Source organism: Plecotus auritus, assembly GCF_963455305.1.
Source record: "Plecotus auritus genome assembly, chromosome: 2".
Classification (NCBI taxonomy): domain Eukaryota; kingdom Metazoa; phylum Chordata; class Mammalia; order Chiroptera; family Vespertilionidae; genus Plecotus; species Plecotus auritus.
The window spans coordinates 88,275,604-88,303,304 of NC_137771.1; the positions used below are offsets into that span (position 1 = coordinate 88,275,604).

The 27,701-nt window shown below is 41.4% G+C and overlaps 1 pseudogene across 1 annotated transcript; it reads left to right on the forward strand.

Moving 5' to 3' along the window:
• Window positions 1-10,947: 10,947 nt before the first annotated feature.
• LOC308241130 (survival motor neuron protein-like) lies at window positions 10,948-11,772 on the forward strand (annotated as a pseudogene). Its single transcript has 2 exons — window positions 10,948-10,995; window positions 11,300-11,772. The product of its transcript is annotated as a survival motor neuron protein-like (transcript).
• Window positions 11,773-27,701: the final 15,929 nt, after the last annotated feature.

The following is a 27,701-nucleotide window of genomic DNA, read 5'->3' on the forward strand; positions in this document are numbered from 1 at the left end:
AACAGTGCCAGATTACATTACCTTATTTAGCTGCCTTTCCCAAAATACAAATGTATTTCACATATTTACAGATCAGATATTAAAAATAGTAAAATTTTTAATTATATGTGCCTTCATTTTTTTAAAAAATATGTTTTTATTGATTTCAGAGAGAAGAAGGGAGATGGAGAGAGTGAGAGAAATAGAAACATCAATGATGAGAGATAATCATTGATCAACTGTCTCCTGCACATCCCCCTACTTCGGATAGAGCCCAAAACCGGTCATGTGCTCTGACTGGGTATACTAGTAGAACTGTGACCTCCTGGTTCATGGGTCAATGCTCAATCAGTGAAACACACTAGCTGGGCCATGCCTTCATTTTTAAATCTTTATTTCACGTTCTCTCCTTTTCATGCTCACTGTTCTCCTCTTTAAAAGAAATTTTATCTTTAAAAGTTGGGGGAATATTGTGCCCATCTTATCAACAGTGATATTGCAGCCAGTGAAATTAATGGGTTTACTGAATCACAGGTTAGTTTATGGCACAGCTTGGGCTCAAATCAATGGTCAGAATGGGGAGCAGAAGGGATGGAGACAGGTCAGGTAGGTATCTCCAAAAACCTGAAAAGAAGGTCACTTTCAGAATTAAACTAGTAAAATTGAACATAAACTAATGCAAACTAATAAAACAGAATGGATATACTTAGCCAATTGTGAAGTAAGCCAAGAAATCATCCATCTATATGTAAAAGAGAAGTCTGTGGGGGCATCTAAATTACAGTCCCACTGATCTGGCAGTACAGTAATGAGAAAGATGTATATATGGTTATAAGTTAGTGAGCAGAAAACTGAGTGTCTGCATCGTGCCTGTTTGGATAAAGGTTATGTGAACAGAAGGAGTTGGTTAGCCAAGGAAGCAGTAAAAAGGATCAGAGAGTCACAGGACCCTCTGAATGGCAGAGCCCATCAACCTGGAAGATTTCAGGAGGACAATCTCGGCAGTGTTCACCAAAGCATTATGGTTCCCTTGGCAAGACTGTCCCTTTTGTGGATAAGAGTGCCTCAAGCCATTGATAGTAATATTCTAAGATTAAGCAAAAGCCTTTGGACTGATTCTGTAGACACCAAGCAACTTTGTGATGATTTGGCTCCTCATACAGTGAGTCTATTGACAGACCTGCCTCAAAGCTTTCTGGTCTAATTGCCAGTTGTATTATTATTTTAAATTACTATAATTATATTGATGTTGTGAGCTGGTTCCACCTTAAGCATGCCAACAAAATCACTTTTATGAAACTAATAGACCATAGACTATGTTATATTCTTCAAGTTAAACATCACCTCATGGGGTACACCTGGGCAGGCAGCCCAGCAACGTTCAAGCTTCACTCTACTCTTCTTGAACTGCAGCTGAACCAGCACATGTAATTTTGACTCTACCATATATAAAGTCAAGATCAAGATGTTCTAATAATATGACTGCCTTTAGTGATCTGACAAAACAATTGCCATATTGTAAGCAGAAGCAGTCTGCAGAATGAAGGGATGGAAAGAACCTAAACAATTTTAACAGGCCACGTACTAATTTTCAATTGTATCTGGGACTCCGCCATAGACAACTTTATCAAAGATACCAGTGTAGTTGACAGGCTAATGTTTTCCAGGTTTTTTCACACCTTATCCAGTTGCATTAATTGTTAGGTGATAAATACAGTGACAGCTCATTACAAAATTCAGCTTCCAGAGCTGAAAGGTGAAGTGGCATCTCTCACCTGCTGGGTGATAGGTTATCATCTTACCCCTGTCCCTTCTCCACTCTCCACCCAACTCTGTCTGGAATATTGTGCACTTGAGTCATTAGATTTCACACAAAACCTACGCCAGTGAAAATGCAGTCTGAGTTATTACAGAACTTCAGGAATATATAAGACAGTGCATTGAGGGCAGGGCTGAAGGCAATGAAGAATATGGCATAAAAACTCGAGAGCATTATCCCCATTTATGTGTGTGTATGTGTCTCTGTCTGTGTGTCTGCTTCCCCTGTGTGTCTAGGGAGAAGGTTTTGTATATACTTATACCCTCGTGCCAGCTTGTCACACATGTATAAACCCATATCCACAGATGTTACACATATTTAAAGTGTATGTTTTTATAATGTTGAGATACATATCCTCTTGTAAAACCATCACCACAATCAAGATAATGAACATAATCATCACCCTCAAAAGTTTCCTTGTGCCCTTTACAATCCTATCTTCTTCCCCTTCCTATTCCTATTCCATTCCCAGAAAACCATTGATCTTCTTCATGCCATTATCTACCCCTGTTTCCCCGAAAATAAGACAGTGTCTTATATTAATTTTTGCCCCCAAAGACACACTAGGTCTTATTTTCAGGGGATGTCTTATTTATCCATGAAGAAGAATACGGTACACATTTATTGTTAAATGAAAATAAAGGAAATTTATTACCTGTATACGGTACGGTAGTACGGTAGTTGTCAACACAAACCAGACAAACTGTGAATCCTACAGTATCAAGAATTTACTCATTTATTCAATGACAATCATGTCATCATCTTCTGGAACATCATCATAACAATCCAATTCCTGAATTTCCTGGTGAATTTCTTGTGACTCCATTTCTTTCAGAATCAGTGGACCAAATCTCTCATGTTTAGCAATAGCACTGTCTTTAAATTTGTACTTCTTGTCAAGGTAGCCTGCTTGCAGTGCATTTGCAATGCAACTGTCAGTGATTTTCTCCCATGAATTCTTCACCCAAGTCACAACTTCTTGCAATTTAGGTTTCACAAAGTTTCCACGCTGATTTCTCTCCATTCTATTTTCAATGTAGTCATTAATTTCCATGCGCAAATTGTCTTTGAATGGCTTGTTTATTGCAATATCAAGAGTCTGGAGATAGGCAGTCATTCCTGCGGGAATCATTATCTGATCTATTTTTCTTTCGTGAAGAAATGTCTTCATGTCTTTAGCGCGGTGAGTGCTGGCTGCATCCCAGACTAGCAGACCTCTTTGGCTCCCTCGCATAACAAGCGGCAGCATTAAATCGACCCACTTCCTTATAACTGCTTGTGTGGCCCAGGCTTTTTCAGTTTCAGGAATAAAAATGCCCAAAACACGTTCAATCTTTTCCTTCTTGCCCTTAGAAATGATTAAAGGTGGGATTTTAGTGCCATCCAGACAAATTGCCAAAATACAGGAAACACGTGCACTTTCGTAAGCAGTGGAGGGAATGTACGCTAAGGAGGCACCCCGCTGTTCAATTGTTGTTTGAGATGATTGGCCCATAAACACTGCAGTTTCATCCATAGCAATCATGTTGGAAAGATTGTATTTAGAGAAGTCAGCATCATCAATAAAGGACTTGAATGCAAGTGCTCACTTAATAACTTGAGTATCTTCCAACCTAAACAATGTTGTAGATCTTCTTAAAGACAGTTCACTTCGCTGAAGGAAATTATCCAGCCAGTGTTGTGATGCTTTGAAGTCTTCGGGGGCTATGTCAAACTGTGGTGCCATTGCAAGGGAAAATTCTTGAATCTGAGCCCTATTCACAACCAAAGCCTTTGCTCTCCTGTCAACAACCCATTCACAGATCAGGTCTTCCAGCTCGGAAAATAATGGTTGCCGACCTGATCCACACTTGCGCTTTTTAGCATTTCCCTTGTCCACTTGTTCAATGAGGCTACCATACTCTGCTCGCCATTTTCGGACCAATCGGATACTCAACATCTTCTCTTTGCAGAAAGCAGTAAGATTTTGGCCCCAAGAGTCTTCCACGATTCTTTTCTTGTACTCCACGGAGTAGCTTTTTCTTTTTGCACTCATTTCTAGGGGTAAAAAAAAAGGAATTGGGGTATCAAGGTGGGGGAGGGGGATCACTCAAAATGACACAGGGGGACCAGAGGGGGGAATCAAAATGGCATAGGAGAATCAGAGGGGGGATTACCATTTTAGTAACCCCTTTTGATCCTCGTGTGTCATTGTGATTGTCCCCTCTGATCCTCCTGTGTCATTTTGATTGCCCCCTCTGATCCTCCTGTGTCATTTTAAGTGATCCCCCTCCCCCACCCCTGTGCCACTGAACACCTTCACCAGACATCCCCCTTACCCCTTTATCAGACACTTACCCCCCTGGGGCCTGCCTGGGGACTGTCACTGGGCTTGCTGGGGCCTGGATCTGGGCTGGAGCAGGGTCTGCCACTGACTGAGAACCTTCAGTCATCATGAAGGGTGCCGCGAGCATCAGGTTGTGTCACCAGAGACAGACCAGGACTCACCACCTTCGCTGCGTCCCGTCCTCTCTAATCCTCCTGTTCTTCTACACGCATCTGCGAAAGTCTCCTCCTCTCTCCCACCCCGCGCTCACTCCGACCTCTGCTCCGCCTCCACACAGCAGTGACGGCAAGACTCCGCATAACGTCACTGGTTGCTAGACGCCAGTCGGGGCGGCCCTAGCGACCAGTTTACTGTAAATTAATTTTCATTCTGAGACAGAGCCTGGGGCCTTATTTTTGGGAGATGCCTTATATTTCACTCAGAAGGAAACCTGTAAGTAGGTCTTATTTTCGGAGGATGTTTTATTTTCGGGGAAACACGGTATTAGTTCACAATTCCTGGACATTTATTTAAATGAATCACACAGTACATACTTATTTTGTTTTTTGGATTCTTTTACTCAGCATAATTACTTTGGTTTTCATCTCTGTTGTGGCATATATCAATAGCTCATTTTGTTTTCATTGTTGCTGAGTAGAATTCATTGTCTATGAGGGGTTCTCAAACTTTTTAAACAGGGGGCCAGTTCACTGTCCCTCAGACCGTTGGAGGGCCGGACTATAGTTTAAAAAAAAAAACTATGAACAAATTCCTATGCGCACTGCGGGCCCAGGACAAGTCGGCTGCTAAGCAGGACAGGCAGCGGCACCCGGCGGGCTGGATAAATGTCCTCGGCGGGCCGCATGTGGCCCACGGGCCGTAGTTTGAGGACGCCTGGTCTAGATGGACCACAATGTATTTATCCATTCACCTGTTGATAGGTACTTAGGTTATTCCCAGTTTGGGATGATTAGAAATAAAGCTTGATGAGCATTTGTATAGAAGTCTTTCTATGGACATGTGCTTTCTTTTCTCTTGGGTAAAAACCTAGAAATAGATGACTAGGTCATAAGGTAGATATAAACATAACTTTCTAAGAAACTGACAGACTGTGTTCCAAAGTACCATTTTATGTTCCCATCAGCAATTTTGAGAGCCCCAGTTCTTCCACATCCTTGCCAAACTTGGTATGATCATATTTTTCTTTTCATTTTAGCCATTCTAATATGTGTAGAGTGTTATCTTATCATGGTTTTATTTTGCATTTCCCTGATGACTAATGATCTTGAGCATCTTTCCATTTGCTTACTTGTGATTTGTCTGTTCATATAATTTGTCCATTTTGTAAACTGGGTTGTTTGTTTTCTTATTATTGAGTTTTGAGACTTTTAAAATCCATTATGGATGTAATTATTTTGTTAGATACGTTCATGTGTTGTAAAAATTTTCTTCCTGTCTCTAGCTTAACAGTGTCTTTGGAAGAGCAAACATTTTTAACTTTGATGAAGTTCTGCTTATTAATTTGTTCTTTTCTGGATTATGCTTTTGGCATGATATCTAAGAAATCTTTGCCTAACACAAGGTCAAAACATTTCTCCTTTATTTTATTCTAGAAGGTTTATAGTTTCAAGTTTTATGTTTACTTCTGATCCATTTTGAGTTAATACTTACATTATGGGAGGTATGGATTGAAGTTCATTATTTTAGATATGGATATCCACTTAAACTAACACCATTTGTTGAAAGGCCCATGTTTCTTCACTAAATTTTCTTTGCACCATTGTCTATGATATGTGTGGAGATCTACTTCTGTTCTGTTTATCTATTTGTCTATCTTTAAGCCAATACCACACTCTCCTGACTAGTGTAGCTTTATAATGTGTTGAAGTCAGGTAGCATTAGTCTTTCAACTTTGTTCTTCTTTTGTCAATATTTTTGCCCTTTTTTGCTTTTGTTTGTTTTATCTTGCTATTATAGATCCTTGGTGCTTCTACATGAAGTTCAGAATTAGCTTGTAAATTTCTACCCAAAAAAAAAAGCCTACTGATATTTTTGATTGGGATGATGCTGAATTCAGAGAATGGACATCTTACCAATATTGAATGTCCTGATCCGTAAACACATTATATCTCTCCACTTATTTATGTCTTCTTTAATTTTCTCAGCAATGTGTTGCAGTTTTCAGTGTACAGGGAACTGTAAACATTTCTCATTCACAGACAATAAGGAGAATGAACAACTTCTTCAAGACTGACAAACTGAAGGCACCAAAGGTTTAAGCCCCTGTACTATATTACATCAATGCTACAAAGGGACTATAAAGAGGGGATGATGATACCTACTTCTTAGAATTATGAGCAATAAATGAGAGAGCACAAGTATGTAGTTTAATATAGCACAGGTTGTGGGTCAGATTGCCTGTGTTCAATTCCAGCTCTACCACTTATAGCCAAATGATCTTGGGAATTTCACAACCCCTCTAGAATTCAGTTTTCTGATCAGCAAAATGCAGGAAATACTAGCACCTCCTTCCTAAGAGTCCTCATGAGGGTCAAATGAGCTCATTAAATACTTAGAACTATTCTTGTCACATAACAAGCAACTAATAAATGTTAGCAATGGTTGTTTATTTTATTATTAATAGCACTTAACACAGCATCTGCAATATAGTAAGCACTCCTCAAGAAGGGTAGATTTTATTAATAGCTTATATAGCAAATTAAGCCACTTGGGTTAACACCTTCGTGTATGCTTCTCATCAGACTGAATACCCCAGGCTGAACTGAATGTCCTGGAAGGAGACCTGACCTTAATACAGAACACAGACTCCCCATTCTACTCCTTGGACATTGTACTTGAGAAAGCATCAGACACATCTATGCAGGGTCTCACCATGATGGGCAAATTTCCCACAATTACTGTTGGCTTCCTTGAGTTCTACTTGGCCCATTTTGGGGGTCTAAAGTCTGGAAGAGATTGTATGAATCATTTTCTCTCATTGCTCCTGAAAACCTTAGAAAGCTGACTCCCTCATGGAGATGCATCTACTCTACCTTTGGCCTGTGCTATAGGGTAAAGAAGTGTCCAGGTTACCTTTTGTAATACTAGACTTGTTTTATGGTATGATATGATTTCCAAATCCAGGAAGACTCTGTGCAGCTCTCATCACCCACCACCACTACTCTCTACCCCTGTGCACATGCACGCGCACACACACACACACATACACACACACACACACACCACACCACACTTACATCCAATCTTCCTACTGGCTTGCTGACACAGACTGCCTAATTGGACACCCATTCCTGTGCTTGATGACTTTGTTCCTTATAAAAACACAAATTACCTTTGAAATAAAAATAATCATTAACTCATGCTATGTGATAGTATAGAGTAATAACAAGAGCCCTGGACCGGGAAGTAAAGGTTTGGGTTCTAATTCCAGCTGCCTTTATTCCTCCTCTGTAACCTAAAATCCCACTTAAACTCCCTGCTGTACAATGAGGGGATGATGGCATTTGAGCCATTCATTCATTCAGCAAATCTTTCTTACCACTTACCATGGCCAAGTGTTAAGTGCAGAAGTCACATCAAAACAATATCCCTACTCCCACAGAGTTTATATTCAAGTCAGAGATATAGATAATAAGCCAATAAAGACATATGTAATAGATTGTCAAGCAGTGGTCAATAATAAAAATAAAGCAGAGTAAGTAGATGGAGAATGAAAAGAAATGCTAGTTCAGATAGAATGTTAAAGGAAATTGTTTCTGAAGCAGTGACAGTTCAATAGAGACTTGAAGAAAGTGAGTGATATGAGATGAGCTAGTAGAACATTTCAGACAGACGTCAAAGGTCATAAGGCAAAGTGTGTTTGACGCATATGAGGAAAATAAAAGAGGCCCATATAGTTGCAAGAAAGATAGTTGGTCTACCGGCTAGATCATTTAGGGAATAAGAGGCCAGAATAATGATTTCTGAGCATATTCTAGGTGACATGGGAAACCTTTGGAGGGTTTTGAGCAGGACAGTGACAAGATCTGATTTTTTCTTTTGAAAAGTCGTTCAGACTGATGTAGAGTGGCCAGAGGGTAAGCAGGAAGACACTATAGCACTAAACTGTTGCTATAGTTAAGGAGAGAGATATGTGTGGCTTAGATTAGGATGGTAGTGTGAAGTAGATAAGAAATACATGTTTGTAACATATGTTGAACAATTGGATATAGAGTATGGTTTCCATGCCATGGAATAAGAAAGGAGTAAAGGTTGACTCCAATATTTTGGCCTGAGCAAAACGGAGATGGCATTCACTGAAATCTAGAAGCCTGGAGGAGGAGAAGGTTTGAGGGGGTACACCAACAGTTTGTTTTAGACATGTTGAGTTGGGGTTGTCTGTTAGATAGTCAAGGGGCAGGTCAAGTAGACAGTTGTATATACAGGACTGGATTACAGTGGAACAGTCACTGCTAGAGATTTACATGTGGAGTCATCGGTGTCTGCATGAAATTTTTGGTACTGAGTGAAGTCACCCATGTGGTACCTATTGCTAGAGAAAAGTTACAATAATTAGATCCAAATAAAGACTCTGATGGACTAGCCAATGGGGCAGAGGAAAAATCTGGAGAGCTGGGAACTTGGAAGCCAAATTTAAAAAGTGCTTCAAGGAGGGAGTGAGCAAAACCTGCTGAGAGGTTAAGGTGGCATTGTTCATCTCTACAATTTATTACTGGATTAAGTGAAATAAACACCTAGAATGTGTGTTAAAGTGGTTCAAGCTGCAGGTCATATAACAGAAATCGCAATGAAAACAGCTTAAACAGTAAGAATGCTTATCATGTTACATGATATAGCTCTGGAAGAAGAGTGGTTTTGAGTTTGGTTAACTTATTGGTTCAAAGATATCATCAAAGACTTCATCTTTGGACTCTGCTATTCCCATAAAGGCAAGATGGCTGCAGCAGCTCTGGCTAATATATTTTCTCACAGAGTCCAGAGGTGGGAGGAAGGGGACAGCCTTTTTCTGTGAGAGAGAAAGAAAAACTGAAGGAGTGGTTCTTGGTTTAATGAGCCATGCTGTATGCAACACAAGTGCTTGGCATTCTAAATGTGCCCTTTCCTCCACAGCAATGATACAAATATAGGAAGTTTTGAATAAATATGTATTATCTCTCAGTGAAAAGAGAAGTTTTTCCTCCTCCAGGTAGTGTTTGAGCAACTATTTAATTGCTCACCTGTGCCTTCCATAGTGGCATAGAACCTGGGATCAGAAGAAACCTTGAAAGTCCATGTACCCTCAATATAAAATCACCATGACATTTTGTGTTAGCCAAAGTCCCAGCAATAACTCAGAGGATTCAAAGCTAGGACCAGCTATGAGTTAGGGCAGAGCATAGTAAGGCCACAAGGTAAATTAGCAGCCAGGCTAGTACCTGAGAGGCCTCCCTATCACACCTGGGCCCAAGTGGCAGAGCACTCTGAAGGATGGCTACCCCACAGTAGCTGAGACCTCTGTCACGGGACACAGTAAGCCTACAGTGATCTTGCATGATGAGGGAACCTGGGGAATGAGTGCCCTGACCTCACCTCCTCTGTCCTTCCAACTAGAAGCCAGAAGGCAAGGAAGCCCATCAATAGAGTCCCTAAAAGTGAGACTGTGGGGCATAGAGCAGGGGAGAGGAGGTTAGATGGTTCTGGAAGACCAAATAGAAGATATCCAGCCGGCCCCCTAAGAGGAGTCCAGCCACTCCTGAAGCCACTCATTTCAACTTGGGACAACTCTGACTACTGGAAAGTTCCCAGCCAACCCAGGGATTCCATACAGAACAGACCTAATGCTTCATCCTCATGACAACACTACAAATAGAAGACAACTGCCCACATATCTCACGGCCAAGTGCTGGAGACTTCAATTTAGTCATTGACCCCAGTGTCCAATGGAGATTGAAGGTTAGGGTCTCCTCATGTCTTTTCCTTAGCACAGTGATTCTTAAATAGGGACAATTTTGCCCCCAGGAGATATTGGCTATGTCTGAAGACATTTTCATTGCACAACATAGGAGAGGGTCTGCATGCTCCTGGCATCTGGTGTGTAGAAGCCAGGGATGCTGCTAAACACCCTACAGTACACAACACAGCCCCTCAACAGAGAACAGCATGGTCCCAAATGTCAGCAGTGTCAAGGACAAGCAACTCTACAGGAGCTGAGTCTGTGTGAGACTGTTGCTATAAGACATTCCCCAGAAACCATGCCTTGAAGATCCCTCTGTGTACCTAGGCTGAAATATTTGTTTTCAGAGTGCGCTAATAAAAAACAGTACTAGGGCCCTTTGAAAGCGGGGAGGGGAGGAGTTACTGGGAGCAGAGATGCAGGGCTGAGGCAGATGAGCGAAGAGGGTCTCTTGCCTTATATTTGGCATGGCCATTGTCGAATTTCCCCTTGCTCAATGCCCCAACTTCTGAGCTAATGGCGGGGGGGAATAAATGAGGCTGGACTCCAGTGGACCAGTGCCAGTCGCTCAGCAGCCCACAAGCTGTCATCACATCCCCACATAAGCTTTTTGCAGGCAAGCATGTAAACAAGACGAGCCATGAGAAACATAAGAAAGGAATCAGTCGTTTGGTCTGCTGTAAGGAACAGGCTGATGGAATATTTCAGTCCAGTCCAAAAGACATGACCAACTCTGACAACAGGAAACCGTCCGATGTTCAGATACCCGGAGCCTGAGTTCTCCTTGTGTTTGCACCATTTCCCAGGGAACCAGTGCTGGCACCAGCCCGGTGAGTGCTCGTGTTTGTCCAGTCACCCACGTCAGAATTGAACAAGTTTTAAATGTCAACTATGACCATGAATCAAGAGCAGGTGGACTTAGCTTCTGCTAAAGAGCAGGTGGGAATATTTGATAAACATTTGCCTCATATGGCAATTTCTTTTCTTTGGTATCTATAGATCAATAAGAAGTATCGTATTTCAAGTGAATCTTCCCGATACCTGAAGTTGACCTATTTATGAGTAACCTTAATGATGTCATCTTTGAAGGTGAAAAGCTTCAAAGGTGTATATTTCCTTTGCTTCAATAAACAAAGTATGTTGACATTAATTCTACCTTAAGTGACTCAGGGAGGTGGGCAGCCCATTCCTTGCACATGGCATTCACCTCGTGGTGGTGGCTGTGTTTCTACACACAACTCAGAGCGATGATTCGGACAAGCAGGATGATACAGCACTGATCAAAGCTTAGGTAAAGCTGTGGCCTCATTTAAGCATGCTCTAAAGAATGGTAACATTTCTGAAGCTTCAGATAAATCAAAAGGCACACCTAAAAGAAAACCTGCTAAGAATAAAAGCCAAAAAAAGAATAGCACAACTCCATTGAAGCAGTGGAAAGTTGGTGACAAATGTTCTGCCATTTGGTCAGGAGAAGACTGCATTTAACCCAGCGATCATTGCTGCCATTGATTTTAAGAAAGAGAACTGTGATGTGGCTTATGCCGGATGCGGAAATAGAGAGGAGCAAAATCTGTCTGATCTACTTTCCACAAGGGCTGAAGTAGCTAATAACATAGAACAGGATGCTCAGGAGAATGAAAATGAAAGTCAAATTTCAACAGATGAAATGAAAACTCCTCCACAGATCCTGGAAACAAACCAAATAACATCAAGTGAAAAGCTGCTCTGTGGAACTCTTCTCTCCCTCCACCTCTCGCCCCAGGCCAGGATCAGAACTGGCACCAGGAAAGCCATGTCTAAAATTCAATGGCCCACCACCACCATCACCACCCTTCCTATCATGCTGGCTGCTTTCATTTCCCTCTGACCACCAATAATCCCACCACCACCTCCCATATGTCCAGATTCTCTTGATGATCCTGATGCTTTGGAAATTATGTTTTCTCTTGGTACATGAGTGGTTATGCCACTGGTTACTATATGAGTTTCAAACAAAATAAAAAAGAAGGAAGGTGCAGTATTCTTTAATAGGTGCAACTCTTTCCCAAGGAGAAGGGTATTTTGACATGCCCTGGTCGATTTGAACAAAGTTTGCAATTTCTTTATGAATACTTGGTTGAGTAGCACAAACATCTGCATTTACCTTTGTTGCATGTGACTCATGCTTAATCAGCCAGTTATTTCTAGGAAATAATCAGTCTGAATAACCGAACATGGAAATATGAGTGGGTAAAAACAAACTCAAGATCACATATAGTGCAAAAAGGTCAATCTGTCAATATCATTATCGAGCACATTTGTGTATTGTAACTTACTTATTAGTATGTTCAGCTTTTCATATATTAATGCCTTTAAAAATAAATAAGTAAAAAAGTAACTCAGGACAATTACTATCTATAATAATAAAAATGTAACATGCTAATTAGACCAGACAGCCGAATGACCTTCCGGACGTCATTCTGGACATCCTTCCAGACGAAGCCGCCGCGGCGGGGACCAAAGCAGTGGTGGTTAGGGGCGATCAGGCAGGCAGGCAGAGGTGGTTAGGAGCAATCAGGCAAGCAGGCAGGCAAGCAGTTAGGGGCGATCAGGCAGGCAAGCAGAGTGGTTAGGGGCCATCAGGCAGGCAGGCGAGTGATTTAGGGTGATCAGGCAGGCAGGCAGGCAGGAAAGTGGTTAGGCGTGATCAGGCAGGCAGGTGAGCAGTTAGGGGTGATCAGGCAGGCAGGCAGAGTGGTTAGGGGCGATCAGGCAGGCAGTCCCAGATTGCGAGAGGGATGTCCGACTGCCAGTTACAGTGGCAATCGGACATCCCCTGAGGGGTCCTGGATTGCGAGAGGGTGCAGGCTGGGCTGAGGGACCCCCCAATCCGTGCACGAATTTTGTGCACTGGGCCTCTAGTAATGTAATAATAAGAAGATAACAATCTGTTTTCAGATCCAGGAACAATTTGCCCAAGCATTAAGTGAACCCAGATCATGACCTTTTTTCAAGGAATGGAGGTAGAAGAGGTGCTGTTCTTGCACAAACTCTCCATAGCTCCTTATTATCCTCCCTTTGTGTAGCTGTCAGCTGTTATTCTTTACTTATATCACCAGGCCTATCCACTCATAATCTTTGCTTTCCAGAAAGAACTACTGTGGGCTAGGACATAGTTCTCAATTTTCCATGGCATGCTAAAATCTCCGGGGAATTTTAAACACAGTCCATTCCTGTGTCCCATTTCCAGTGTTCTGACTTCATGTCTGGGGCATGTCCTGGGCACAAGGACCGTTTCAAACTCCCCAGGTGATTCTGTTGTACAACCAAGGTTGAAAACCATTGGAGTAGGAAATCTGATAGCCTATCTTATTAGAATGAAACAACATTAGAGTTAATTATGACCTGAGAGGTTTTCCTAGGCATAAACCTCAGTATATGAGCTAATAAGCTTTAGTATATGAACTAGTATTAGAAGTCTTTGCATCTTTGCATCCACTTTCTCATTCTTAGCTGTGCTCCAGGAAGTGATGTGAGCTGGAAGAGAGGTAGGATGGATCAGTGGTTAAGTGCTAAGACATTAGAGCTCAACTGTCTAGGTTCAAACCTTGACTCTGCCACTTACTGTGTTACCTTAGGCAAGTGCCTGAACCTTTCCGTGGCTCATCCTCATCAATAAAATGTTGGGAGAATTAAATGGGTTCATGCACACAGAGGACTGAGAATAGAGTCTGGCACAACATCAGTGTTAGTTTTGGCAAGAGACAAAATTCACTTCAGATTAACAAGGTAGAGAGACAGAGGTGTGGGCAGGGCTAAGTGAATAAACTAGGGGTACTGCAGCAACAATGGGAGGCTGGTACCAGCCTAGGCTGAAAGGGAAGGAAGTAGTGTTTTGGGAACCCAGTGAAAGCTGAGTCTATAGAGAAACACAACAACTGCCATAGATGAGACAAAGAAGCAGGGAGGAAGCAGGAAGAAAGTACCCTGGCCAATCTCTCCTTTTACCTCTGAACTCAGGGTCAGCTTCTCAGGGCACAGAGCTAAGCACAAAAAAGGGGGAGAATGAATCTGCATGTGTGGGGAGGCAAATGGGGAATACCCAGCACAGTTAGCTACCAGTAAGTATCACTTGAGCCAGCAGTCATCAAAGAAAGCCCTTGTTGCCCCAGAGTGGGCAAACTTGACATAGCAGAGCTGCAGAATCAGAATTACCCCTCAAGCGGCACTCATTCTGGAGGAAAGATGCCCTGCCCTTTTGCACCAAACTGAGATAGTTCAATGTTGTTGTGAGCAAAAGTCCAACTTTAAAATTGTCGTATGCTTGTTGGGTATTTCAGGGCTTAGTGCAAAGCCCTTCATCCCTATGGATTAGTTCATGCTCCTGTCTGGCCCTTTCTTCACTTGCTCCTCCTCCTCTCTCTCCATCCCTGTCCATGTGCATCAGAAGACAGAGCTTCCAGCTCACTTCCTTTGCTAATTGAGACACATTCCTAAGCCTGACTTGCGGCATACTTTGGAATTTTTCCTCCATCACTTCCCCACCCCCAAACACCACCTCTTTTTTCTCACTCATGAATGTTGACCTTTTGTCCAATAAAGTGCTCAGTCTTCCAACCTCCCACTTTCTACTTAAGTAGCCATTCTCGGCTGTGTTTTCCTTTGCCCTGTGAAGGAAAGCTGTCCTTGGAGCCTCATTACCTATCACATACTGAGTGAGATAAGCAGCACCAGAAGCCCCTGTCTTCCAGGCACTTCCATTCCCAGTGTGAGGGGTAAGAGACAGTGCTCAGGTTGGCAGGTGACTTTCCCCATAGACATCTATGCGCTGTGGTAGTTTCCTTTCCATGTTTTGCCCCTGCATCCAATGAAAATTATTAACTTTTAGATTCACGCCTGGATGCTTCTGGAACTTTCCACACTGTGCTGATACACACACTTGGTTGCACTGGAGACCCTGCCGTGACCCTGTCTTCTTTTATATCATCAAGTTTTTTTTCAGATTCTAAGACTAGATATTCCTTTACTAGATTTAATCAAACTATTCATCCTTATTACTTCATTATATTCATTCCACATTCCTTTAGAGCCATGCTTTCCATCACATACACACATCATAATAGCCACATTCCACTCTATTCCCCTTTGGAAGCCTGGCAAATGTTATTCTTGGGCTGTTCTGAGTAAAAAGAGAACATGAAACCCCGCCTGTCCCCCTCCCAGTATTTAGGCACCCTGAAGTAAAAGCACCATAATGTTGGTGCCAATGCCCCCAGAGAGAACTGGGAAGTGAAGTTAATAAAGTCTTGGTGAGATTTGAGTTGGCAGGATTTTAACCACTGATGTGGGTTCAGAGTGGCTAGAACCATCAGTAGCAGAAATAGCAGCACTCGCTGAACACACAGATCCTGGGGATTCAGTAAATCCTTGCCCTCAAGGAGTTTGCATTTCAGATTAGGAGAGAGGAACCCCCTTCCCCCCAATAATGCAGGCTGGCATAGGATGAATGCCAGGTAAGTAGTATATAAATAATAATAGAATTGTACTATAAAAATATGTATTACAAGCATTTCCCTTAATCAAGAGTAATTTCTACCCTGGTAATTTCCACTTCAATTGGTATTGGTGGGATTTTGATTATATTTCTTAATCCATCTCCATTTCTACATACATAATTTTGGTTCCTGAGAAATGTCTCCACTTCCAAATCTAGTGAGTTGCTTGATATTTTAAATTTATGACACATCCACAAATTCACTAAGGATTTATTCATTAGTATCTAAAAAGATGTCTTAAAATGATGTCTTTAGATTAAAATATTTAAAACAGAAATTACTCCCAAACTCACTATATGGGTAGGTTGAAGTGTATGCTTTATATTTTCAGTTCTCACTTTTTTTCAGGGTGGGCACTACTTTAGGAAAGCCAGTATCTCTAAGAAACAGCCCCTCATTTGTCCACATGTGTCACTAGTAAAGAATGACAAAGTCCAATACTGAGCAATAAGAATGATTTTAAAGAATGTCTTAGCTTTAAGCTCATAGTGATGAACGTTATTACAAATAAAGCACTAATTTGTCACAGTGACCCCTGCTCTGTGCTTTGACGCTGTCCATACTTCTATCACAACTCTCTCACACAATGCTGTGCTTGCTGCCTGTGCACACAGTGGCCTCCTCACTGGCTTGCATCCTCTTGCAGTGGGTCTTAATCAGCTTGGCATTTCCATCATGAAGCACAGTGCTCTGTGCCCAGCAAGCCCAAGGAAGAGTGACAAATGAATTTATCAAATAAGTGACGAATGGAAAATCTTAGGCAATGATATCCCTGGAGAGCAGGAATAGGCCTAGGAATAATTGTGAGAAAGGGAGGATGGTCTACAGAGTCAGTAACCTTCCCTAGTAGAGGGGCCCAGAATGTGGCACCAGCCGTACCTGCATTTGCACCAAGAGGACGATGACTGAGATGGTGACTGGGGTATCCTTTCCTGGTCTAGGGGAGGCTCTGAGGGGCAGGGCCTTCATTGCCCTTTGTAACACATGGCACAGACTCTCCCTCGGGATGGGGCAGCCTGGGTAAGGACCAGACTACTTTACCTTATATCATTTCCCTTTTCAATAAATATTCTATTATTATTCCCATAGAACGTCAAGGCCAGGTTACACGTAAACTAGGGTACGTTCAAAATGCCCCTAACAAATAGTAACTCAAACTCTAACCTGCTTCTCAGGCTGCAAGTAGAAAGAGTTGAAGAATTTGTTCTCAAAGGACATTGGGATTTTGCTTGGAAAATGTTTCAAGCAGATTGTCAATGACCATAAACCTTGTAGTGTGTAGTATTTTGTGATTTCACTGGAGCCTGTGGCTAAATTCCATCATTAGAAAGTGGGGTGGAGGAGGGAGCACATTTGGATATTGAAGTGTTATTTACGTAGCTAGCCTCATCTCTTGGCTCAACTTAGGAACCTGCTAATGAAGACAGAAGGGATCCAACATAAGCAGACAGAGCACTTCAGCATCCCTATCCCCCACACAGCAGTTTCCTCTCACCAAACATTAGAATCGAATCCATGGAGGTCAGGTTGTCTAGATGGACAGGGTAATTTTCCAGGGAACAGCCCCATATTGAACAACCCCACTCTAAGGGGTTGTACCACTCTCATGGGTTGCAATTCTGCCTCCAGTTGAATGAAAAATGGCTAGAGTCACTCGGGCTTTGATAACACATACTCAAAACCTCAAATAAATGCGGTCATACTGAGTCTCTGGCAGGACAAAATCTGCCAGCAGGCAAGCAGGCAGTTGACAGCGGGTGGGGACTATGTAAAAGGCAGCACACATAACAGAGAGATACGCATAGTCACCATCGGTCACACCTTCCCATCAGTGGCACAGTGAGATGCAGGTCAAAATTCAGGTTGCCCTGGCTTTATGCAAACTCTACCTTTGGTACACTCATTATATAGAAACTAGCCTGACCGGTGTGGTTCAGCGGTTCAGCATCAATTTGTGAACTGGGAGGTCATGATTCAAGTCACGTGCCTGGGTTTTGGGCTCAGTCCCTAGTGTGGGGCATGCAGGAGGCAGCGATCAATGATTCTCTCTCATCATTGATGTTTCTGTCTCTCTCTCCTTTTCTCTTCCTCTCTGAAATCAATAAAAATATATTAAAAGAAAAGAAACTAAATTAGAGAGGGAGTATTTATTTACAAACTGTTTTTTCACTTAACCAAAGTCTGAAATAGCACCTCTGTACTAGTAGTTATAATAACTTTTTAAGTTTCAACTTATACATTTTTAAGAATATACCTATTATAAAATACACTCACATAAAGAAAGGTAGGTATGTAATCACATGACTTTAATTCACAATATCATATCTTGGGCATTCCTTTCAATAAACCTTCACCTTTCTTACCCCTAAGAAACCACTTTCTTGACTGCTAAATTAGGCAACAATTAAGCAATGGGAATGTTCTTTCTTCATACCCCAGCATAAAGCCAATAGTCCCTCTGTTGATCTGTTGATAACGAAGACTGCAAACAAGGACTGCTCTGTGACAGATCTGTCCATTCACCAGCCCCATTGCTGTGGGAGTCAGCGTTTTGGCATGGACAGGACACTGGTTTCAGGGGCCAGGGAGAAGGGTTAATTAAACTGGGGGGAAGAGAAATGAAAACCAAGCAGACAGTTATGAAGACCAATTAAGTGGTCAGACCAACAGTTCAGTATCTGTGCAGATAAACAGTGCTCCCCTTTGCATACCGTAGAATGTGCAACAAAGTATGAGTGGGATGAAGCCAGAAATAAAGAAATGGTGCTTTTAACTGCACTCTCTGGGCAGGGCTTTTCTCTCCTTAACTTGGAGCCTCCTCCACAGCCTCACTGCGTGGGCTTGCTCCTGGATCACACACCACAGGGTGTGTGGAAGCCAAGGCCAGTGCAACCTGGGCTTAGGGAGGGAGGAAGGAAACACACCTGAAAAATGGAATTTTTCCAGTTAGTGACCTTGAGGTAAATCCATCAGACAATGGTGTTCTCCTCCCCTTTACTGCCCAGTGCTCATGCCTCCAACCTTAATTTAAAACACTGTAGTGAAACGCAGACTAAGAAGCAAATCTAGATCAACCTGCATTCAAAAACTAGGAGATGATCATTTTTTTTGTTTTGCTTTGTTTTGTTTTAATTTAAAAAATAATCATAGCTTTTGTCAAGTGCTGAATGTTAATATGAAATCTTGTACCAGCCTCACCTTTCTTCCACTGGGCTGTGGCAGGTAGAAGAGGTCACAGTTTGTGACCAGTGAAGAAAGATTTGGGGGGAGGAACGATCAGATCTCATTTGATTTGGGGGCATAATGAGCAATCTGTGAGAAGTGGAAGAAAGAAGAAGGCCAGTGGAAGGAAGCAGAGGGGAAGTCTCCTGCTTTGACACGCTAGTTCATCGCCAGGCTGAGTTCTCATTTGACCTTCAGTGGTCAGGCCACCTAAGAAGTACTTGGGAACTATCTCAATCAGAGAACCAGCCAGAGATATGCTTTAAAGGAAGGGATGCTTCTTGCTGCTCATTGTGGTTTTACAATACATGAGCCTGGTTTATATAGCAGCTGCACGAAGAAAGCTCTGTATAATATTGTCATACTTAAGCTATGTGCATGTTTACCGTTTCCTTACCAACAACAGCTGCAGAAATGGCTAAGTGAGATTGGGGAGGAGGGAAGGCAGAAGGAGGGGAATCAAAACATTGGAACAGAAGACCTCCCACTTCCCTGATGCATGAAGCTCCAGATCCAGTCAAATATAATTGGTGTCCAAGTGTTGTGACTCTGCGTTTTCCTTCCAGACACAGAGGAATTGAGGGTGGACGTAAAGTTGAACTGAAAATGAAGCAGAGGAAGCCAAAGACTTCTTACCTTGATTTCTTAATGTTCTAGGGTATATTTACCCCGCTCCACACTGGGCCCTTTATTTTGCTGGTGCAACCATTTAACTGTTTAGAATGTACTCTTATTGGCCCTTCTCTTGAGGGTGCCAATAGAGCTCAGATTGCACCTGCTAACTGGTAAGAGCCAAATCCAGCTATGCTACCAAATCATTCTGAAACCCAGAACAGGCCTGCAGTGCCTGGGCAGGTCTTTCTGTCCTGCCGAAGGCTGCTAAAGCAGGGAAAACAAGCCCAAAAGGATGCCAGACTTAGGAACAGGTCAACCAGGAGCTCTAGACAATTGCTGTTTCTCAACAGTGAGTGATTGCTGTGCCATTGCCTCAACTTGCAATGCCCTTTCTCCTACCTCCCGTCCACCCACTTCCAACTCCCTTGACATCTAATTCCTCTTTTCTCTCCAATACTCACCCGAGTTATTACCTCCTCCTAGAAGTCTACCCTGAAATCCTCAAGCAATTCTCTCCCATTGATTTTCCTCTTTGGATTTTCTCAGCAAGTAGACTGAAAAAGTTTTTGGAGACAGAAGCAATGTTCTTTCCATCTTTGTGTCTCCAAAACTAATCCTCATGGTAGGTGCTCAGCTAATGAATAACATTGATGTATATCTATAGCCACTTCACTAAACTGATGATGCAATAAGGGCAGTTAGTATTCATCTACTAGTCTCTTAGTCCCAGAGCTGCCATCTGGACACTGGGCCCAAGGGAGGTGTCTCACAATATACATACAATACATGGTGGGGCAAAAGTAGGTTTACAGTTGTGAGTATACGAAACACAATTTATTTTTGTATTATTATTTTTAATTACTAGTATTATAGTATTTTTTTCATATGAACAACTGTAAACCCACTTGCTTGCCCTGTAAATAGAAGGGGAGGCAGAGCATTGAAAGGTAGAAAGGTCACTGTAACCTCAATTTTACTGTTGGAAAGTTTAGGTGTTGGGTCCCACTCCTAGCACATCAGTAGCATCCCTTCTGGTGAATGGTAAGATACATGTTTATGTCGCATATACATGCTGTTAGAAAGCTTCCGTCCTGCACTAGCCTGCACTGGACTCCCTAAAATACTGAGCACATCAAAGACTACACAGGCTAAGTTGTCACTGTGCTTTGGAGTTTCCTCCAAATCCATATATTTCAGTACCTCCTGAATTTCACGGGGAAATTCAACAGAGAAACCCATTATACCTTGTTGGTTAAGAGTGACAACAAAATGCAAAGATGCAGATATGGGCCTGGCAGACTCCTGACATGTTCAGTTCACAGTTATGTATAGACAATAGTTTTCCCCCGTGCAGAATGAATAATGAGGATAATCACAAGAGTGAAGGAACCCTTCCCAATCGCCTTGTAAGTTAGGTTACTTAACTTCATTTAAGTCCCTAGGATCCTTCCAGCTCATGAATGCAGATGTGACACTGCTAGGGATGTTGTATTCAGGATAAAGTTAAGTTTTCAAGAGTTTCCTGGCTTTACAGCTGCATCACAGGAGGCTGATAAGCCATGGCCAAAACTGTTCAAGGTCTCCAGCTGCCCTGAAAGTGTCTGCTTGTTTATTTTAGGTAGATAAGTGTTGCTATTATTCTTGGGATGGTAGGAAATGCCGGGAGCTAGAGATCACTGGAGACTTTTAAATTAGAACAGTGTGAAGAGATGCTGGAATCCCTGGTACATTAAAAAGAGGGGGAGAAGCCACAAACTCAGCATTTGGCGATACTGTAATTATAGCTCCTCTTAAGAGCAGTTAATAACCACTTGCTATTTTATAACCTAAGGGTAATGAACACTGAAGCTTTGCTTGTTAATTGAAGCTGACAGAATGCTAGAAAGAGCCTCATGCCACACCCTTTACATCAAGGCAGTATTTTCTCTTTGTTTATCAATAAAGGAAAGTTCATTTGTTTTTATGGCTTACTCTAGGTTTTAATCACAGAAAATAAAAAGATTATTCTCAGGAAAATCCTTGGGGGAAAAGTCCAACATTATCTTAGTACTTAACCTGCCATAAACCAATTAATAAGTAATCAGTTTTTGCCATCATAATCTGAATATCAACAACAGACCAAATCAAGTGGAATAGCTATGATTTCTTGATCTTCTTCCCAAAGTTCTCACCAGTTCTCTGCATAGCCTAAGACAGTGGTCAGCAAACTCATTAGTCAACAGAGCGGCAAACCGCGGCTCGCGAGCCGCATGTGGCTCACGAGCCGCGGTTTGCCGATCACTGGCCTAAGACATCAGAGAAGGTCTAAAAAAATTGTTCAAATTGTTCCCAACAGCAAGAAGAATGCCCCTGACCTAATCACAGGGCACAAGACAGAGCTATAGGAGCAGAGGTTCCATCGAAGGTTATTTAGAGACCAGACGGTCTATGCTCAATGCCATCCCTTACTTTCTCCCCCTGCCCAAAACCTTCAATAGATACCCTCTTTGTAGTAAATGGGTTAGGTTCACTGAATTACAATTAAATTCAGATCCTTGGGCTTGCATTAAGTATTTTAAAGATAGATGAGAATAATACTTTTGCAGGGTAGGAAATGCCAAGGGCATTTCTTTAATTAGGGTATGCTCTAGAATGCCTAATTTATTCAAAATGTAGTGGACTAGAATAAGCATGATTCTCTCCTGCACTCAGGCTATATGGGAAGATCTAGCAAAACCAGGAGCCATTTTATTGGTTCACCTTGAGAAACTATTGTCATAAGAAACAGAATGTTGACATTCCATGTGAACTCTACCTGAAAACTTATGGGGAGAGCCAAGTAATAACCCAAAGGGAGCTCAGTGCCCTGGAATCAGAACAAGAGGTTTAAACCAATATAATGTTAATAAAATTGAGATAGAGCAGCGGAGGCATCCATCTAATAATAGTGACAAAAACAGAGTCTAATGACTATACTGTTCTCACCTATTTTCACATTATGGACTTCTTTGGAACTGAAAAGTTCCAAATCCCCAGGGTGGCTCTCTTCCCCCAGATAGTGCTTCAGTAAGTCCCATCCACGTGATCACTCTTGTGGTCGCACTTCTTTCTACATCTCTAAGGCCTTCTTCACGAGACCTTCTCAACTGAACACTCTTCCAGGTACTTTTTCATTGAAAAGGTATATTGTCAGCTCAGGAGTTATTCATCAATTTTTCAAAGGCTTATGCTAAATATTTCTCCAAGCCTGAAATCAAGTCTGTTTTCCCTAATTCCATACATATTCCTGATACCTGATTCTGCCACCCATGTACCCTGCTCTGAAAAGGGGGATGCCCCAAACAATAGACAAGTCACTGAGAAGAAATAAAGGCATCATAAATTAGCAAGTTAGCATATTGGCTCATGTCTTGAATATGAAAGGTGCCCTATAATAATTGGAAAATTGAAAAAATAAGATTTCCACTTGAGAGTTATATGGTCAGATCAATATATAGAATATTACAGTATGCTTATTTCTATGTTCTCCAGAGACTCACAAAAATAGTTCAAAGATGCCTATAAAATTGCTTTTTTTCCTCGACTGCCTGAAAAAGAGTTAGAATAGGTGTGGGGGTGTGACTGTGATCTGAGGACAGGTGCATTTGTCCAGAACTAACACCAGAATTGATTGAGGGAATGAGAGTACTGTTCTATCTCCTCCTCCATTTCTTTGAACCCTGATACAAAATCAGACAACAAAAAGGCCTGGCTGTCAAATTGATTCTTAAACAATATAGTGCTCTCAAATGTAATACAATTAGTAATAGCTGAAGTCTTTATTATTGACCATATAAATACCTCACATTCCAAATATTATAAATGCTTTACATCTTTAGTATTAAACTAACATTTCTTTGAGGACTAGGGAGGCCATGCCATAGAGGATGATAATAAAAGAACCCAAATTAAGGATAAAATCAGGAAAGATGATCCTCTTAGAAAACCTAGTGAACACCAACACAAAATGCATGAATTTATCCATGATCAGAACAACCATCACTGAGGTGTTTTGTAGATGTGTGCTAAGGAAGACTTAGGAAATACATTAAGTCCTGTCAAGGATGTATCATTTTGCAATTGCAGTTTGCATGGGGAAAGGCTAGTATGCAAAAGACTGGTAGACTACATGGAGTGTAGGTCAAAGGAGCCGAGAAATGTGTCCATGTCCACTCATAGAGGGTGGAAAGTATGCTATGCCAGTGAAAAGGTGTCCTAAGAATTCATCTTAAGGTTCTCCTCTGAAATATGATTGGAGAATACAATCACAGTGGCTTTCAAACTTTTCAAATATGGGGAAATTTTCAGGGAGAGAGAGGCTTTATTTTGCACAAAATTCCCAACATTAGACTTGGGTCTTATAAGGAACAGGTTGTCTCCAAGGAGTTAAAGTTTATTATAAAATCCTTTTAGCACAATAGCTGATAATATATTTTCAGCATATCATATATGTTCTTCAACTGCATTCTTTTTTATGACAAGTGAACATAACCAACAGCCTTATGCAACATCGTTGTCTGTTGGAAACCTAAGATTTGCCACTTTGTCTAAAGACTCAATTGCATTAGGTTAATGAGATCTATGTTTCTAGTTATGTACTGGTTTGAACATTTCATTCATCACTTTATTTTCCACCTTTTTGTGAAAGAGTAAGATTGAACCAGAAAAAATAGTCAAATAATTGTACAAATATTAGTGCACGAAGATGACAACACTAAAACTGAACAGTTGGCTGATAGGCAACATCATCATGCAGTAGCCTGAAATGTACTAGTTAGTTTATGTCTAAACTGAATGGCCCAAAGGCACTTTAGGAATACCAGATTATAACAGTCCCCTTTCCTGGGAGATGCGTTCCAAGATTCCCAAAGGGTGCCTAGAACCTCAGATAGTACTGAACCCTACTAGTATGTATACTGTGTTTTTCTATACATCCATTCCTATAATAGGGTTTAATGTATAAATTAGGCACAGTAAGAGGGTACCAATAACTAATAATAAAATAGAAAAATCATACCAATATACTGTAATAGAAATGTGAATGTGGTCTCTCTCTTAGCAAACTAGCCTGAATTTCTTTCTAACATTCACAGTTTCACAGATTGAAGATTCATTCTTACCCTAGATCTTAGCAATCACAGCGTAAGATTTTTTTTTTCTTTAAGTCAGGACCTTTCTCCTTTTCACTTAAAGGAATCACTGTATGGCTTCTCTTTGGGATATTCGAATTGCCAGCATCACTACTCTTGTACTTTGGGGCTATCATTACATAAAATAAGGGTTACTTGAACACAAGCACTGCGAAACTATGACAGCCAATCTGATAACTGAGATGGTTACTAAGGGATTAACATGTGGGGATGGAATATAGCATGGAGACCCTGGTGATTCAGGTCTCTGAGAGGACGAGGCGAGACAGGGTGAGATTTAATCACTCTACTGGAAATGATGTGCAATTTAAAACTTATGAATTGTTTATTTCTGAAATTTTTCATTTAATATTTTTGGACTGCAATTGACCGTGGGTAACTGAAACTGAGGAAAGGAAAACCATGGCTGAGGAGAGAGAGGGGGGCTACCTTACAATGTAGAAAAGTAAAGGCTTAATCAAAATACTCTTTTAGGAACTTTTAGTTGTAAAAAAAAAACATGTAATTTTATTTTATTTATTTTTTTTATTTTTATTTTTTTTTACATTTTTTTAATTGTTTGAAGTATTAAAAATAGTAGTACATATGTCTCTTTTTTTCCCCCATTGACCTCCCCCACCCTCCCCTTCCCCACAGTACATGCCTTTACCTGCCCCCCCCCCCCGCCCCAGTGTCTTTTATCCATTGGTTATGCTTATATGCATGCGTACAAAACATGTAATTTTAAAAAACACAAATACAATAACGTTTTCAAATCAACACAGCTTTGTACATCTATGAACCAGCAGAGCTCATATGTGAAACATCATTTATTCAATCTATAGATTTGATGTACTTGTAACTTATATGGAATTTGTGATAACATTGGTGTTCTGACTTACTAGGCAATAATATTTCTCGCTCCAAATTAATTCTCATCTGGCTGTCTGTAGTATTCTTGTTTAAATTACATCAGTAAGGTCTGTCCTATGAGCCTCAAAAACTCAGGATGAACAGATAATGTCCAGTTAAAGGACCTGCAAAGCTGAGGGCCCACTGCTGTGGGCTAAGGCACTGAGAGACAAAGGTCAGGGTCAGTTGGCTCCTTATTTACATTTCTCTACTTAAATTCAATCTATTTTTATGGCATATGCTTAGAAATATACTTTATTATATGCCTTAGATATAATATTTAGATATACTTGGTTTATGGAAAATTAAATAAAGGCACTTTTTCTCCCCCAGACAAGATCCATATCTCAATAGATAATAGCTACATCTTTTTTCATTTTGTACTAACTCATTAATGTTACATATAGTGAATTACACTCCCCCACACTCTTGCCCCTAGGATCTCTGTTTTAAATTGCTAATATACACAGCAATTAGCATATTTAGCTGAAAGCCACTGCTTCTAACAGCCCTGGATGCCTCACTTGCTCTCCAAAGCCAAAGGATTCTATATTTCTTAAAACCACGTTTACATTTTCTAAGCTCTCTACAGCAGACGTAAGTCAAAGTACAAGTCATAGCATAATGTAAAGATATTGGGAACTACATCACTGCAGCCAAGGAAATGGTAGCTTTTTATTTTTGCAAAGATTTCTGACCTTATCAAAGCTTCAGACCAAGATTTCTGTTTATCTGGCATCTAATACGCACAAGAGCCATGTGTTCTTGGCATGGTCACGTCAGATGGCACGTCACAAGCCATTTCCAGGTTTAGCTTTCCTGAAATGACACATTTGCAGGAAGCACTGCCAGAGAGTAATGGCTGTGGCTAAAATAAAATAATTGACATCAAGGAACACTGGCTTCAGAAAGAGCTGCTGAAAGCAGCAGCCAGGGCTTGCTGAGATTTCCTATGAAGGCTGTTTGTAATCATAAACCAGGCAGGCAATTCAGCATGCACAGATTTTCTCTGGCGTGGGTGCTATTGGGCTGAGAGCAAAATCTCCATTCAACTGAAGCCATTCCCGCTCCCATCTATTGATGTGTTGTTTCTGATTCACAGCAATGGATAATCCTTATGGTGAGTGAGGAGAAGGAGTTCATGCCTACATGCTTATATACCAAGACAGGTCCAGTCTCCCTGCATTAACTTCCTGCTTAATTCAACTGATCCTGGCCATCAACTGGTTTCAAAAAACTTCAAGTAGCCTGGCTGGGCTTGCTCAGCGGGTAAGGACCGAGGTCAGAGACCAGCTCAGTGAAGGTCACTGATTACAATGACAACTTCTCATCCCTCACTGACAAACAAATTGAAATTACGGTTAAAGACTAATTAAAAACCAATAAAAAGCAGAAATGTTGTTTTTAATAAATGTACTGGCTAAAAATCCTGAAGCCAGAGAGAATAAACTGAGCTCTTAGAGAACTTTCATCTCCAAAATTAGATCCTCTGTCTCCAGGTTCACTCTTGTGAGTGAATTAATTGTCTATATGATGGTTTCCTTTCCAAGACTTTAGGGCAGGGTTTCTCAAAATTGGCACTATTAACATTTTAGACCAGATAGTCCTTTGCTGTAGGGCTGTCCTGTATATTTAGCATGTTTAGCAACTAATTAGATACTTGTAGCACTCCCCCAACCCCAGGGGTGACAAAACTGTCCCTAGCCAGGGCCAAATGTTCCCTGAGTTGGAGGAAGGGAGTGAATTCCCCCCCCCCACCACCCCAGTTGAGAATCACTGGTGTAGGACATCCTATATAATAAAAGGCTAATATGCAAATTGTCCCCTCAACCAGGAGTTTGACTGGGAGTTCGACCAGGGGGTAGGGCCGCTGGCCAACTGCCCTTAGCCCTTCCCCCTGGCCAGCCCAGCCTGATCAGCACCTATCAGGGTGGGCTGGCTGGAGCCCACCCATGCATGAATTCATGCACCAGGCCTCTAGTTACTTAATAAACACATTTCATCTGTACCAATGACACCTCTCCCCAAACTCCTCACTCCCAAGCCCTCCAGAAGAATTGCTTCTTGTTCTGTAAAAAGATGACCAGTTTACTTAAATACATCAACTGATTCAATTGTTATCATACAATAGGGTTCTTAGAGAAAAGTGTTTCCATCCACCTATCCTAGAAAACTAAAATTGAAAACTCTAAGTATAGATTTGTTGAAAGAATAA